The sequence below is a fragment of the Protopterus annectens genome, chromosome 4.part0 (assembly GCF_019279795.1).
Source record: "Protopterus annectens isolate FY-2018-M chromosome 4.part0, PAN1.0, whole genome shotgun sequence".
NCBI lineage: Eukaryota > Metazoa > Chordata > Ceratodontiformes > Protopteridae > Protopterus > Protopterus annectens.
The window spans coordinates 860738358-860756580 of record NC_056733.1 but is presented as its reverse complement, the minus strand read 5'-3'; the positions used below and the strand labels follow the sequence as shown (position 1 = coordinate 860756580).

General features: G+C 41.1%; 1 protein-coding gene across 1 annotated transcript in view; it reads right to left on the bottom strand.

The window, feature by feature from the left end:
* The window catches only part of LOC122800357 (guanylate-binding protein 1-like), a 598755-nt gene that overhangs the window by 463914 nt on the left and 116618 nt on the right, over positions 1-18223 (bottom strand). The window lies entirely within an intron of this gene.

Genomic DNA, 18223 nt, shown 5'->3' with positions numbered 1-18223 from the left:
ACTGTCAATTTGCTGCATCTTTTATACTAAATACATCAAGAGCAATAAATCAATCAAACACTTAATGCATCAAAAGGTTTAAAGAGACCATGCACTAGTAAGAAAACACACAAGTGAAAAACACAATCTGACCCAACCTACAAATAATACAAGTATCAAACCCCCAGTCACGACAAGGATTTTACACAGACGATGGTGTTAACATATGGGGAAACTTCACTAGGAGTTAAAAACATTATTAAAAAAAATGTTTAAAGGGAACACAGAATTATTGGAAGTTTTAGGAGATGAGCCTTTCTTTACATACAGGGTTAACAGAAATTTAAAAAACCTACTGGAAAATCAAATCCCGGACAAGAAATGTTACAAAAAAGGAACTATTAAGTGTGGGGCTTGTGAATACTGTAAATTCATAATTCATACTCCATCAGTGGAACTTGGGCCCTACAAGATTGTTGTCAACTTTGTTGCAGGTTCTTGCACCACCACGGGTTTGGTGTACCTTATTGTTTGTCAAGCATGTGGATATTTTTATGTAGGAAAAACAGAAAGAAAACTGAATAGAAGAATTTACGAACATACGTACAGTATTTTAAGGAAGGATGATAACAATGCCCTTTACAAACATATTGCCAATGACCAGGACCACTACTTTCGGTTTGGGATTCTGGAAGTTGTAGCTAACAATATCAGGGGAGGTGACTGGGCTAACCAACTGCTTAGAGCAGAAGTAAGATGGCAATGTGGATTATTTATTTATTTATTTATTTTACATTTGTTGACCGGGATAATCCGACTGGATACATGTCCATTTTCAGCGGAGGCCCGGGGAGAAAAGCTCCACATTTATAGTTAGTAATATACATAGGTTTACATTGGTACATAAAAATACAATTGGTATAATAAAAAAGAGAGGAGCAGAAAGATTTTTTACACAATTAGAATCACAAGTCATAAAGTCATACTGTGAAAATAGTCAATACAAGCAGAACAGTTGTTTCAAATTGTAAATTAAATGCCACAGTAGCTCCAGGGATTAATGAACACATCCGTTTAAAGCCTGAACTGCGGTATCGGGCAACTAAACTTTAAAACACCTAAGTGGCTTCTGTTATTTTTTCATTATTTTTAATTTTACTACTTTTACCATTGGTTTGTCCCAAAAGCAATGTAACAACATATTTAATCATTTTAATATAAAACATAGTTTTATTATATTTTGTTTAATATAGATGTATACATATTAGTATATTATGTTTTATGTTTTGAGTGATTCAGAGTGTCTAGTGAAATTTTTAAATGTTATAGTATTTTTTCAGCTTGAAATAATACTGTCACTTTAACTTAGGGCTGTTTAATTTAATTGATTGAAGTTTTTTATATAAAAAGGTTAACTGCTTAAGTTTTGAATTGTTCTGATGAAGTCTATTGATGAAAGCGCTTGACTGTTGTGTTCCAAGTGGATTTGTACATTGTGATTTTCTGTGGACTACATTTATGGTTTATGACCTGTGGATCAATAAACATGTTTTTTCAACTGCGGTCATAGGTTATTGTCTCTTGGAGTGGATGTTCATAAATGCACATATCATCCTGTACCAATGCTACATGTGTGTCTGTGTGTGTGTATTGCGGGACTTGGCTGACCTTTGTGAGAGTTAACAGATACTATACAGATTCAGCAGATGTCTGCACAGGTACGTAGCAGACTGGCCATGCTGCCAATGTATTATTTTACTGACTGAGGACTATTCAGAGGTAATATCCACCTTTTGGCTGGATGTGGTCCATTCACCTATATGTTGAATCACATACAAGCAATTCCTGATGACTGCCAATACTTGGTGCCCGAATGCATCTATGTTGACATCCTGGGTACCCAGGCCTGTCATTGCAGTCTGTGTTTTTATGCAGTTGGTGCTGCTGTGGGACATAGTGGGGACATGTCCTTGATGTATGGCATGCCAGCACTTTTGTCTGAAGACAGCTTGAGGCTGGGACATTGAGAGCATTCCATACCCACTGTATGGTTCATCGCAGTGTGTTAACAGTTTTTTGTGGTTCAATGAGAGTGCAAAATGCTTACAGTTCACACAGCCTTATACTGTACCTACATATGTGGGTGGAGCCAATTAGCATTCATGCTTATATACTTGTGGGTTATTGGGGGAACCAAGTAGTCACAGGGCCTTCACATTATATATATTGCAGACACATAAGTGACAATGAATGGCTTTGCGACTTTATCAAACATGGAGTGTGGGACATGACCTGTAGTAACATGACAGATGGCAAGACATACCATGGCCACTGCAAGTGCAACACACAGGGCTTCCTCTGATTTGCTACTATGACACTTTCTATGTGTGACATTATCTTAGCTTACATTATTTGTCATAACATTGAGGTGCTTCTGCTGTGCAATAACTGCTGTATGCAATCAGCACAGGACTGTAAGACATTTTTGTTGTCCTATACTCTTAGGACTTCTTTACTGTTTCAATTGTTGTCACAGGAAACACCTTGCCAAACATGGACTGCAACCTGCAGGGTGCTACAGATGGTGGCCATACCTGTAACTTCTGCATATGTCTGCAGATTGTCCTGATGTTTGACACATGCTTTCTTTCCATCTGTCATAAAGTGTGGTTTCCTGGCGAACTGTAGGAAAATCATGACAGACTAACACTGCAGACTGATGACAGCTATTGTCATCTAATTGCAAATACACTTTGAAAAGTGAGTTCACATGCACAACCTGTTCTTGTATCTACTTTCCATGCATGTCACAGCAATATGTGAAGGTTGTGCTCAATGTTTGGTGGTTGTCACATTTTTCCATATGGATTTAACCAGATGTCTTTCTGTGCAAGATTGAGAGGTATGCTGGTGGCCATAACACAAGTAGACTGCTACAAGGGGGTGTACATACACACACACACACACACACACACACACACACACACACACACACACACACACACACACACACACACAAACATACACGCACACACACTCATGACCTGTCCTTGCTGATAGCAGAACCCGAACCTGCCTAGTTGTACAAGTGATACTGCTGTATACTTAACACAAATACCACAGAGCTACTATAGTGTTGCAGTGTCTGCCACTACTATTCAAGTGGGTGGGAATTGCAAGGGGTGTTAGGATTGCCAGTGGTGGGTTCACAGCCCTTAACATGGTATAGCCACCTGAAACACAGACACACAGCTGCATGAGGACATGTATTGAAACACACATGCACACAGAGTTGATACTTTTCCTACTATATGACCTACCTCTGTAGTTATGTACAATGCAGACTGATATGACTATTGCATACACCACAGTGCCTTTGTGTTAGAAAATGTGTGACTGTGCTTGTAATGCAGATGCCACCAACTGGCTCTTTAAAGAAATGCCTTGGGGAGGAAGTCAACAGGCCTTAAAATGGTATAACCAACACACACACAGGGGAAATGCTTCAAACACAAACACACACTAGTATAATAGGCTGCATTGAGATTCAAACACCTACCTATCGAGATGTACGTACTATAGTACTGCCTAGTTATCACACGCACCACAAGGCTTATGGGTTGATAAATGTCCAAAGGTACATCTAAGGTGAATGACTTCAGCAGCCCTTGTAAAGTAGGGCAATGGGAAGTGTACTGGGTGGAACAGGCCTCAATATGGTATAACCAACATACACAGGATATGGCTCTCACCCACACACATGCAGTATCACAGTTATCAATATTGAGATTAGAACCCCTACCTTTCTAATTATTCATACTGCAGTGTTACGCAGTTATTGTATGCACCACAGAGCTTACAGGGCTAAGCAGTGTCCAAAGGTTCATCTAAGGTGAATGGCATCAGCAGGTCTTCTAAAGTAGGGCAATGGGAAGTGTACTGGGTAGGAAAGGCTTCAAAATACCTCAACCTATAAACACACACACACACACTTACAAGGACTGAGATTAGAACCACTATCTACCTAGCTATTTGTATTATAGTGTTATGCAGTTATCGCACATGCCACAGAGTGTATAGGACTGATGAGGGTCCAAAGGTACTTCTAAGGTGAATGACATCACCAGATCTTGTAAAGTAGGGCAATAGGAAGTGTACTGGGTGGGAAAGGCTTCAAAATACATTAACCTACAAACACACACACACTTACATTTACCAGGACTGAAAATAGAACCTCTAACTAGCTAGCAATTGGTACTATAGTGTTACGTAGTTATCCCACATGGCACAGAGCTTACAGTGATGACATTTAGGGTCTACTTCACATTGTTATAAGCTGACAATATAGAGTCTGATATTGTTGGCATAACAATATTGTAAGTGAAGTACATTGTGCAAGTAAACGGAAATCTCTGTGTCTTTCGGCTTTTCCTGGTTAGGGGTCACTACAGCGGAACTCCGGTCTGCTAATGATTGGCAGTAGATTTTTATGTGTCGAGTTGCCAGCTCTGATGCACAACCTTCAATGAAGGTACGCCCATTCACGCATGTCTCCACGCAGAAGATGCTCTAGCTGAGAATTGAACCAGACAGCGTCTTACTGTGAGGCGACAATGCTACCGCAGCACCACCACCACAGTTGCTAAACGGAAATAAGGGGAGATTTCTGTTTACCTCAATGTAGTGTGGTCTCAGAGTCGGTATATTTAAGTATGGGGGTGTGATTTCCAGGGGGGCTTGCTCCCCTGCCTAAGCCATTTAGTTTTTCTTTAATTTGTTTTTTTTTTCACTTTATTCGATGTTTTACTTAATCAATCAATAAAGTTTGACCTTTATTGATTCGATTAAGTAAACTTTCGAAAACATGATATAGACACAACATTTACATAGTTATCACACACGACACAGAGCTTATAGGGATGACATGTGTCCAAAGATACTTCTAAGGTGAATGACATCAGCAGATCTTGTAACATAGGGCAATGGGAAGTGTACTGACTGGGAAAGGCCTCACAATGCTTTAACCTACAAACACACAAACACACACACACACACACACACACACACACACACACACACACACACACACACACACACACACACACACATGCAGGTAATGTGATATTACAACCCCTATCACACAATGGAGCTTACCTTCATGCTGGCACATGCAACTGGTTACAACTGGTATGCAATTGTCTGCAGCAGGACATCACTATATGCCTTTCAGGGTATCCCTGTCTAAGACTCAGTGTGTCTCCCTGTCTCTCTCTCTCTCTCTCTCTCTCTCTCTATCACTGTCTGTCTCTCTCTTCCCCATGTCTATGTGTGTGTATGCTTAACATATTGTTATAAGTTGCCCATATATATGTCTGTGTATCACATGCAACAGATGCAGATATATCACATATGGGCCACCTACAGCTAGCTGAGGGTAAGCCTGTCTGATGGGTGTGGGTAGAGACAGTTAAGGTGTACATAGCTGTCTGTATGCAAAGACATATATGCACAATACAGTTATATAGTCCAATGTGGGTTTAGACATGGGCTGTAATTCTCTAAGTGTAGGATCATGCCCAGTATGACCTTTTATAGTAAGAGTGGGACTCCATTCCAGAGATAGCTGCACTCCAGTCCAGGGTTTTGGGTGCTACAACCATGCCTCTTAACCTGCTAGTGCAAGAAATCTGGAGATAGTCTGCCAAAATGGGGGGACAATAGCCCAAACATATGGAGATACTGTAAATATTGCTTTTATAAATGTAGAAAGTTGTTAGAGTAACAGGGCTTGTTTTATCAGACATTTTCTGACATATATGATGTCTGACACTGAAATGTATTGTGTCATTATTTACTGACAGAAATCCTCAGATCATCACAGTAATTTACCTGTGAAATACAGGGTGTATGTTGCATAGATCAAAATTATGAGCCAAACTATAGACATTCTCACCCAATCTGGCCAGTTGAGAGGTGTGGCTACAGCCGATTGGCTGATGAAGCTGTGTAAACAGTCCAGAACCTCAGTGATATACTGGCTTGTGTGGTATTCTTTTTAACTGAAAAGTCATATCCTGGTGTGGGTACAGGGTGCATTCTACTGAGCAGAGATGTTCATTATATGTGTGGTATATTCCACATAGCACTGTGATTTCTAGGTATGTCAGTGGCAGAGTAGTATAGAGATATGTGGTGAACCACTGACAGACATTTGTTTATAGGTTAATATGTTGATATGAGATTACTAAGCTATTGGCCCTGAAGCCCTTATAACCCTTGCAGAAAAGTGTGCAGCCCATGTTAAGACATGTCAGCACCCAGAGCCCCTGTCCAGCAGGGACACAGGTGGAATCACAGGACTGTATTTTTTGTTTCCCATGCACTTATACAGGGGCCACTTTACAAGTGATATTGAGGTACTTGGCTTGATGTGGACAGTGAGTGTAGTCCACAGATGGGGGAGTCGATGGAACACATATCTATCACACCAACAAGCCCTATTGATATCACCTATCACCCTGTTGATGCTGCACCTACAGGTTGATCCAGTGGGCCTTGACTTCCAGATGTGCAACAGTCCCATCAAAGCAGGGTCTGGATTGCTTTGTATGCCAGATAGAGGTCATGTCTCAGGAGTCTGTATGGAACTGATTAGAGGTACAGTGCTTTTAGCTCTGTGTAGGATAGGTGTTTGATGTTTTGGATTCTCCCAGTGAGGAACCTCTGTGGTCTCTCCAGCTGATGCATGTGCTTTGTGAAGTACATGCCGAAGGGGGTGTTGTACAAAATAATTGACCTTATAAGGTTAGAATATGTGGATCTTATGACCTCTTTGTCTGTGAATGAGATACCCTTACTTTTGAGTTGGTCCATCTATGAAGATTTCTGTACAATGGAAGCAACATGGTGCTCAGAATTCTGGTTGCTATCAACCTGAGTGGCCAAATGCCTCACTACTGATTGTGTACGTAGGACATTGTTGTTAATGTGATAATATGAGGGGACATCAGTCTCCCCGAAGGGGATGATGATGCATCTGCAAGCATTCAGCTTGAGGCCATGTTTCTGGCAGAAGTAATTTGGTTTGGTGAGACCCTGTTGTAGGACATCCACATCACTTTGGTTATTGATGACTGATCCCAACTTGCAATCATCTGCCAACTTGGTCAGCCATAGGTCAGTGTTTTTGGCCTGCACCTCAGGGAAGTATATCCTGTATACCAGAGGCCCCAAGACCAACCCTGGGGGTATGCCACTCATTACAGGTGCGCTGCTTGAGTTGGCTACCCCTATTATGATTATGTGGGTTCTATCAATGAACCAGTTCGCTACCCATCTGGTAACATATGGATTGATGCCTAGTTGACAGAGTTCATGTACTACTGCCAAGTGGGGAAGAGTGTGTAAGACTTTGACCAAGTCAAGGTGGCCAGTGTGCACCATCTTTCCCTCATCTATGCCTTTGTTGGCTGTGTCAGTAAAATCAACCAGATTTCACTGACATAACCCCCTTGAGAAAGGCAGACTGTGTGGGGTTGACTATTTGGAGTTTGCCAATGTCCCTGTTAATGAGGTCCATGATAATCCATTCATGGTCTTGCAGATCAGACTAGTTAGGCTGATGGGTCTTTAATTTCCTGGATCAGTGAACACTCCACCTTTGTGTAAAGGGATGAGAGTGGCTGTCTGCCTCTTGGCTGTGACAAAGGCTGTACTCAGGCTTTGACTGAGTAGTGTGCATAATGGTGCTGCCAGTTCATGCCCGAGTTCATGTAGGTTGCAGCCTGGGATATATTCAGGTCCCATGGAGGCTGTCTTCTTGGCTTTGAGAGGGCAGTGATGCCCTGTTCCCTAATGATAAGGGTAGGGTGGTACTCTGAGAGGGCAGTGATGCCCTGTTCCCTAATGATAAGGGTAGGGTGGTCAGGTATTGAGGATGTCCTGCTTTACTGAAGGGGGGGGGGTAGAGGGGAGACATTTTTGTTGTATTTGTCAGCCAGTAGATTGTCTATCTACAGCATTTGTGTATGTGGTGTCCTTGACCACCAGTTCTGCACAGATCTAGGAGCTTCCTTTGGGAATGCAGACAAATGTGAGGAAGGCCTTATGACTGTCTGTCTTATATGTGTGCAATTTGGACTCAGAGTTGTCTTTAGAGGATTTCACTGGTGCTCTTATTTGTTTGTTCAGGCTAAGGGGTGATTACTTCTAATTGTGCAGCTGCTTCTTCTCGGTCCTAGACAGCAATGCTATCCTTTCGTTATACAAGTTCCTTTATTGCAGATTTTACAGACAAGTTTACTCTCCCTTGTGGACGATGATGCTGCCCTGTCAGGAATTCTTGATACCATACATCTCTCTCTCTCTCTCTCTCTATATATATATATATATATATATATATCTGTATATGCTGGTATAGTACTTTTCTGTACATTTGGATGTTCCTCCAGTGGGGAAGGGGGCTGTTCAGCTGTTTATACCATCCCTCTGGTGGTTGTGATCAGCTTGGGAGACATTTTCTTTTTACCATGGCTAGAGGGGGGTCAGGAGAGATGGTAATATTGAACATGACCACTTATTTGTCGGATCTTGCCAGGGAGAATGATACTGTAGGGGTGCTGCAGTGGTTAATCATGTTGGTTACTGCCAAGTCCGACATATGTATCACATCTTGTGGGGGTATCAAGTACCTGTCCTAAGGATTTAGCATTAATAAGATGGAGGAATCTCTGTGCATTTATGTTCTGGAATGGTTGGTTTTCCAATCAATGGTTGGGTAATATAAGTCAGCCAAGATCAGGATAATGGGTTGAATCTTGATAGAGTTGTAGAGGGACATATATGTGGGGTGGATATCTTGAGTCAGATATGTTGGCCTTTAGCTACCTATAATTTGAATAGGAGTCTTGTCAACTGTTGACTGCACTTGGAGTGTCTCGTGTGTCAGACTGTTTGACCAGCCTGGAGGTGTGTGTCTGTCTCATATATATTTATACTCCACCTCCTTTGGCTTTGCTGCCCACATTTTGGGGCCTGGCTGTGTGATAGGATAAGTGATCAGGTAAGGATGGGTTGCTCTCCGCAGCTGTGGCCCAGGTTTCTGTGACTGCACAAATGTCACCATCTTCCAGGGTTACAAATGCTTGCAATTAGTGCGTTTTCCTGTTTAGATTCCTAGTATTTAGCGGCATGGCCTTTACTTTGCATTTTGTTGAGTGTTTTATGTTAGTAGTATGGACCCCATGACTTTCCCTAAAAAGGCACTAAGGGGGAGTCAGGGGAATTGCCAGTCTTGAAGGCCAAGTGAGACAGATGCAGGCCATCTCTAGCAAAGGAGCGTGGTCTGTCGATCATATGTTCCCAGGCTGCCAGGCAGTGGAACCCCCTGGGATGACACCAGTAAGTAAGCCAATTGTTACTGACAATCATTGTCTGTTTGTATTGAGCCATCATTCTGGGTGACGGTAGAATGCTGCTTAAATTATTCACTCCGGAGCAGCTCAGAAAAAGCTTTCTGCTTGATTCCAGCATAGGAAAACAAATGTTCATAACTCTAACTATAAGAGCTAGACTAAAAATGTAAACGCAGAAGTTGTTCAGCAGACACTGACCTTTCCAACAGTGTAAATGTTGATAGTGTGTATCAAAGTCTTTATTAAATATTTGGTAAAGAATGCCAATATTGTGCATATTTTTTACCTTTTTGGAAAAGCAAAGCACAATATCTTGGGCAGTGTACCATGTAGACCCATACAATTTGTATTTAATTTGTTTGTATGAATGCCAGCTTTAAAATGATACCTTAACCATTACTGTGTGATATTCCTTTATGGAGATATTCACAGAAATATGATTAATATAATATTGTCATAATTGATAAATAAACAAAGCATAATATCTCATCGCCTGTAACAGACAGAGGCTACATATCAGTGTAGAAGTTGTGCGGCTCAATATCAGCTTCAAAATGATGCATCATTTGTGTGATCACCATGCTCCCTCGCAAAGACATGGGCATAATAATGAGAAGTATTGGAAAATTTGTAATTTTCATAATCCTACAAGACTAAAGAAACTGATAGCTACACATGTGTACAGTGTCCAGAAAGTTCTTTTACCATGTTGTAAGGAGTAAAACTGTCTTCAAAATGAGGTATTACTTGGCACACTGACATGCTCCCTTACAAAGTTATGTATCAAAACATGAAAAAAAAATCACAATTTCCATAACCTAAGTCCGAAACAAACTTTGATATCTGTACATGTGTACAAAATAGATGCAGATTTCTTTTAGCATGTTGGAACAATGAATACGGTCTTCAAAATGAGGTATTACTTAGCACATTCAGATGCTCCCTTACAAAGTTATGTACCAAAATATGAAAAAAAAAATCATAATTTCCATAACCTAAGTCCAAAACAAACTTTGATATCTGTACGTGTACAACACAGAGGCACAGTTCTTTTATTATTGGAACAATGAATACTGTCTTCAAAATTAGGTATTACTTACTACATTTAGATGCTCCCTTACAAAGTTATATACCAAAATATTAAAAAAAATCATAATTTCCATAACCTAAGTCCAAAACAAACTTTGATATCTGTACATGTGTAAAACAGAGGCACAGTTCATAGGTTCATAGGTTGGTACTAGGCTATCAGCCCTAGAGCCTCTACAAGCCTAGCCATAACAATTCCCTGGCTATTTCTTCCCACATTATTTACTTTCCTGGACCCCTGTCTAGCAGGGCGACTGACGTGATCCCTGGGGTGAATTTCCTTTCTCCCATCCAATTGTCAAGGTTCCTCTTGAAGAGGTCCAAAGAGGCACTCTGCTTGACATGTATGGGCAATCTATTCCAGAGTCTGGGGAGTCTCTGGGTCAGGAACCTATCCCTCCAGTATGTTTTGTTTATTGTGATGACAAGGTTTAGATCCCTGGAGCGTGTAGCTCTGAGGGATTGGGATTTCTTTAAGTGTAGCATGTCCAACAGCTCTGGGTATGACATGGCCTTGTATATTAAGCAGAGATCGCCTCTGAGTAGACGATATGTGACAGAGTATAGCTGGAGATTTTTAAGGCGGTCAGTGTAAGGCATCTGCTTTAGGCCTGTGATTCTTTTAGTGAGGTATTTCTGAGGCCTTTCCAGTTGTTGCAGATGTCTTGAGAGGTACATACCAAATGGGGCGTTGTATTCTATAATGGGTCTAATGAGGGATGAGTACAGTGGGACGATGACCTCCTTCTTTCTGGATGAAAAGCCCTTCGTGATGAGGTGTGCCACATAGAAGGATTTCCTGACTGTTGTGGCGATGTGGTTATCGAAGGTGAGACCACTGTCCACCTGTGTCCCTAAGTCTCTTATCACACTTTCTGTGTTTAGTGTACTGCCACCTATATGGTAATTCATGGATACATGTTTTTCCCAAAGGGGATAACAATACATTTCTTGGCATTGAGCTTGAGCCCATGGCTCTGACACCAAGCATCTGTTTCTGTAAGGCCCTTTTGTAGAGTATCCACATCATTTGGGGATTCAATAATGGCTCCCAGTTTGCAGTCATCTGCAAACTTTGTTAGCCAGAGTCCCTTAGTGTTGACCTGTACTTCAGAGAAGTAGATGCCAAACAAGAGCGGCCCCAGGACTGAACCCTGAGGTACTCCACTTGTCACTTGTCTGGAGCTGGATTTGGAGTTGGCTACTTTTACACTGTGGGTTCTAGCAGTAAGCCATTTAGCAACCCATTGGGTGACATAGGGATTAATGCCCAACTTAGTAAGTTTATCTATGATTCCAGAGTGGGGGATGGTGTCAATGGCCTTGGCAAGGTCTATATAGGCTGTGTGGACCATCTTACCCTTGTCCATGGCTCTGGAGACTGATTCAAAGAAGTCAATCAGGTTCAGGAGACAAGATCGGCCCTTCACAAACCCAAACTGGGTGGGGTCCAGTGTTTGAAGGTTGCCAATGTCTTTGTTTATAAGTTCCATGATAATACGCTCCATGGCCTTGCAGATAAGGCTTGTCAGACTGATGGGACGGTAGTTTCCGGGATCCAAGGTGGATCCCCTTGTGGATTGGGATAACTGTAGCTCTGCGCCACTCAGTGGGCACGAAACCTGAGGTGAGGCTATGATTAAACATGACACTTAGGTGAGGTGCCAGTTCATATTGTAGTTCATGTAGTACACAGCCCGGGATGTCATCTGGTCCCATGGATGCTGTATTCTTGGCTTTAGAGAGTGCGTTTTGTACCTGTGTGGCCGTTTTTACCGGAATTTGGCAATCTTCCGGTATTGAGATGGGCCATTTAGGGGGTGAGAGGGGGGTGAAGTTGGCACTGAATCGATCTGCCAGAATATTGGCAATATCCTTTGGATCAGTATATTTAATGCCATTCTGTTTTAGCTCAGAGCAGATCTGAGCATTGCCATTTAGATTCTTGACATAGTTATATAATGCTTTGTGGTTGTCTTTGGAATCTTTGGCAATTTTATTTTCGTAACTAGCTTTGGAGGATTTTATGAGGCATCTCAGTTTCTTACTGAGGCTAGTAAGGGAGTTTTTTGCATCCTGGGATTTTCATCTTTTCTGCAAAAGTTTCTTCCTTTTGTTGTAAAGTTTGTTTATGGCAGGGGACCACCAGATTGGCTTCCTTTTTTTGGATGAGAGCATTTTGGTTCTATTTGGGATGGCAAGATTCATGCATGAGTGGATGTGCTCACAGTGCCTTAGTGTAGGATTCAGCAGTTGAACTTTCAGTTCCCGTCTGCATGGGTGTTATGAAGTTTGTCACTTCTGACTTGAGTAGCATGAAGTTGGCTTTGGAGAAGTTTTTTATGGTGGTTTCTTTACTGGGGGGTGGGGGTGGGATGTGGATGTTAAGGGTGATTAGCTTATGGTCAGACCTGACTAACGAGGGGGTGACCATAGGTATGGAGCATTGATTTCCCATGTTGGTAATGACCAGGTCTAGGATATTGGAGCCCCTGGTGGAACAATGAATACTGTCTTCAAAATGAGGTATTACTTGGCATACTGACATGCTCCCTTGTAAAGATATTTAAAAAAAATATATATGAAAAAAATCGTAATTGCCATAAGCTGAGTCCTAAAAATACTGATAGCTGTACATGTGTAGACACATATGACTGTAAATATATGCATCCTTGGTCTAGCCAACATACTACTGAATGGATACATGTAAACAGAAAAAGCAAGGTAAGGACCACCACTCTACTAATGAACACAGGGCAGGCATGGTACTTCAGTGGCAGGCAAGGCCATCTCATCTGCCCGATGGCTGTGCTGGCTACCCACTCAGACAGCTGATACCACTACAGTCTCACAACCTCCTTCAGTGTCAGCAGTCTGCCTTACCTATTCCTTTTTTCTTTACATGTGTCCATTCAGCAATGGACCTAAGGGATCAAGTTCTGTATTACTAAGCCCTTCCTGTCATCTAAACTCTACACATGCCTGATAAAAGCAGAATAAAAAAAGAAGTATTGCAGGATGGTTACTAACAAACCTGTTACTAACATCCCTGTTAACCTACATGGATTCTCTCAGATAATATCATCTACCACACGTACAGGTAACAATAACCAAAAAGAGAGTATACTAGACTGGATACTCACCAACAGTCATCCCCAGAACTATATGTCTGGAACTCTCCCTAATGATCTTAGTGATCACCTGCTCACATACATCATGAAAGACAAAATTAATTGTACAAGCTTACCTATTTATAGGTCTATCAGATCCAAGAAAAACTTTGACGCAACTAAATTTCAACTTGAACTCAAATCATGTAACTGGACAAAACTAAAGTTCCTTCCCCTTGATGAGGCAGTGTCATCATTTAACAATTCATTCCTTACTATACTTGACTCGCATGCCCCTAAACGCTCAATAAGAATTAAAACTCAACTAGCACCCTGGCTAACAACAGACACCAAAACCAAAATAACAACTAGAGACAAAGCGTGGGATAAATGGCGCACTACCAAACTACCCCTAGATCGTATCAAATTCCAATAACTTAGAAATGAGACTAAAAAAGCCATCATACTAGATAAGAAAAATTACGTCTACAATCTGCAACATAAACATCAGAATAACCCTCAAAAGTACTGGGCAGGTATAAATAAACTTCTCCAACCAGGCAAATCCACTACTCCGACCCCAGGAACATTATCTGACAAGAGCCAAGAAGATATAGCCAATTCATTTAATACTTTCTTCACAGAAACCATCCAGTCATTAGCTAACCAACTTTCTCCTCCCCACACTTCTATAAACACTATACCCGACTCACCACTCTCTTTTAACTTCCAGCCAGTGTCCACATCCTTTATCAAATCCCTTTTGAAAAAACTGAAGACAACCACCCTTTCAGCCGATCTTCTGCCGGCTGAATACCTGCAAATTGCTGCAGATGTCGTAGCCTACCCTATCTCAATCCTAATTAACAGAACCATAACCGAGGCCCCAATCCCCTCAATTTGGAAAATATCCTATGTTATTCCACTCCACAAAGGAGGTTCATCCACAGAACTATCCAACTATAGACCTATAGCCATACTATCACCACTTGCCAAAATTATGGAAAAGTGCATGCACAACCAACTAATGCTCTATCTAACCCAAAATAAACTACTCACAGACTCTCAACATGGATTCAGACCCCATCATAGTACAACCACTGCCCTCCTCTCTTTTACTGAAAACATTAATCTTAACCGGAATAATAAAAATATCCTCCGCTCTCTTCCTGGACCCATCAAAAGCCTTCGATATGGTAAACCATCAGTTACTTCTATATACTTTAAAAACCCTGTATCTAGATACTCCAGCCCTTGACTGGTTTCAAGATTACCTCACTGGGAGACAACAAGCAGTAATGTGGCAAAACTAGCTCTCCTGCCTACTACCAAATACCATAGGAGTTCCTCAAGGTTCCATATTAGGACCTCTCCTCTTTTCAGTCTTCATAAACGACATCCAAACAGTCATCCCTGAAGCCACCTGCATTCAATATACAGATGACTTGACTATAATATGTTCCAATGCCTCTCTTGCAAATCTACTAACTACCACCCAACATAGCTTCACCAAAGTCAAAAACTGGCTTGCCAACCATCTCCTGATCTTAAATCCAAACAAAACCAAGTTACTTCTCTTCTACCCAACCAATAGATCTCCGACTGAAAACTTCACTATAAAATCCAATAATGGGACCATCATCTCCCCAGACACCTATACAAAGCTATTAGGAGTAAACATTGACAATAAACTCAGATTTGATATACATATCAACCAAGCCATTAAGTCAGTCAACAAGAAACTTGGGACCCTATATAGAATTAAAGCCTTCCTTACCCGAATGCCAGAGCAGCCACAGCCCGTTCACACCTTCTCTCTACCCTACTATATGCCTCTCCTGTCCTCACTCACCTTAACAAATCTGATCTGGCCAAGCTCTCATCCTGCTATAATCACATTGCCAGGTTCGTTACAGGCTTACCCTACAGAACACACCACTGTACTAACCTGAAAAAGCTTGGATGGATAGAATTCCACACCTTCTTCACCAGTCCCAACTCATAGAGGCCTTCAAAATCCTTAAACAACCTGAGAATACCCCAGCACTAAAAACCTAATGACTCCTACTCCAACCTAAGCTGCCTTCGCCAGCAAACAGACTCCTTGTCCAAACAACTAAATCTCTCAACCTAGGTGGTGACGCTATTTGCCAACACCACTGGTAAAATATGGAACTCTCTCCCAAATAACATCACGCTTGCAACTTCTCTAAGTCAATTCAAAAATAGTCTAAAACTCCACTTCAAGTCACACTGGCTATGTCCTTACTCAAACCCAGACTAGCTCTGTGCCATTAACTAAAACATAAACAACTAGCTAAGATGATAAGTACTTTGTATACTGTGATAAAGAAATATGTATCCTGTCTAACTCTGTCATTATACTGCCTACCATCCTTGCTAATATGTTATTAATGTTACATTTGTAGTAATCTCAGAAATAGTAATGGCAGTCTTGTACTTGTATGTAAATAGCCTATGTTTTTGTTAAGTTCTTTCAGCTCATTTACTGTACCTAATTATCAATGTAACTCTGTTGGAGCTTTTCTCCCCGGGCCTCTGCTGAAAAAGGACATGCATCCAGTCAGACCATCCCGGTTAACAAATGTAAAATAAATAAATAAAATAAATAATAAAAATATATTGTATGTGCTAGCACTCTCCTAAAACAGTTCTTTCTCGGCATCTTCACCAGCTCCTTACCACAGTTATTTGCCAAACTCAGAAAAATATATTTTGCACAACACATTTCATAATAGAGTTTTACTTACTATACTGGTCCTACTTGGTCATGGGTGGTTTCCATTCTTCTCACAAGCTGCATGTTACCAATCCTGCATAGCTCTCCTCATGCCATTGTGGAGGTCAGTCAAGAACAACGCAATGCCCTACTCAGTTAGGTGAATGGAATCTCTTCTGAACAGGTGAACATCTTCCGTGGTGATGCTGTCATGGCAGATTGTAGATCCACTGACCCTGTGCATCAAGCCATGCATGAACCCATTCTGTAAACGTCTGGCCTTGTGAGCTGCCTGTTGACTGTTTGCTGTTTTCCATATCTGTCGAGGAATTATATCAGACCACACAAAATGACAACGTGGCCACCACGACTGCAGGTGCTCAAAGATTGCTGTGATTTGAAACTATAGCCTTCCGAGTGATTGACTGATGACATCATTCCCTCCAATGTGCAGCACAAGAATGTCGAGCTCAGGGTAGATGGAACACTTCTCTTCCAACAACTGCAGTACTCCGCTCCAGTGCATACCTCTTCTTGCAATCCAGTATACCTTCACAATGGATGTGGGGAAGCTCAAGTTGTACCAGTTTTCAGTTCTGGAGGCTTGGCTCGCAGCCCAGTGAATGTAGGAATGGCCACATACCCACACTCTCACTTGTCATTCTCCTGGTCGTGAAGCCATGTCAGTGTCAGAAGGTGGACACACTTGCACAGGAAAGAAAATGCAAACAGATTACTACTGATGTTTGACAGATGTATTGGAAGACTACATATACATGTATATCATATGCATTACCTGGTTAGCCCATCCAAATCTTCCATCCTATCCACAGGGGCAGTATTCTTTGCATGTTCTAATACATGTTAGTGTGGAGTGCAGAGGCATTCATTATCATTCAGCAGAAATACTATGTCATTATAATTCAGTCAAAATAGTATAACACTTGGATGTTACTGAGCCCTTCCACCGTATCTGTATTACGATCTTCAGCAGTCTGACCATGTATGCACAAGCAGTTCCCTGGTACACAATGAATTGTTTCCCCTACCAACATCTTCATTACTACATGTTATACACATGTCCCTAAATGAAACATTCACCCAAATGACCCCTTCAGGAAAATGTTGAGATATGCACAATCACCAAAAATTTTATATATACATATATATATATATATATATATATATATATATATATATATATACACACACACACACACACACACACACACACACACACACACACACACACACGTGTGTGTGACCAATGTATATATGTGCAAGTACATTATGTACATACATATATATCCATATACACACGCATGCACAAATATACATATATATGTATATATATATATATATATATATATATATATATATATATATATATATATATATATATGTGTGTGTGTGTGTATATAAATCATATATACAGCAAGAAAAAAATCAGGGGTTTAGGAGGGTGAGCAGTTGATGAAGAATGGGAGGGTGTTGCTTGCAATGACTCCAAGCAGAGAAAAAACACAACCTGACGTGTGCCATCAAAGTGATAATGACTTCCACTTATGTGAAGAATGACAGAAGCTGAGACTTTTCCCAGAAATGTGATAATGACTCACTGCTCTGTTGCAACTGCACATATTGCTAATGTGATAATGACCTTCCTTTCATTACTGCTAAGGTATGCATGCTGAGACACAGGTGATAATTGCTGCACATAACCTGTTTCATAGGCATTCATTATATTACATTGTGCAGCTGTTATGTAACACAGACTCAGTACCATCAGTAAGGAGAAGTCCTGAGTCAGTCATATAGTATAACACTTACATATTACTGAGCCCTTCCTCCCACCTAAATCACGCATCACTGACAAAGCCAGGAGAAATGCA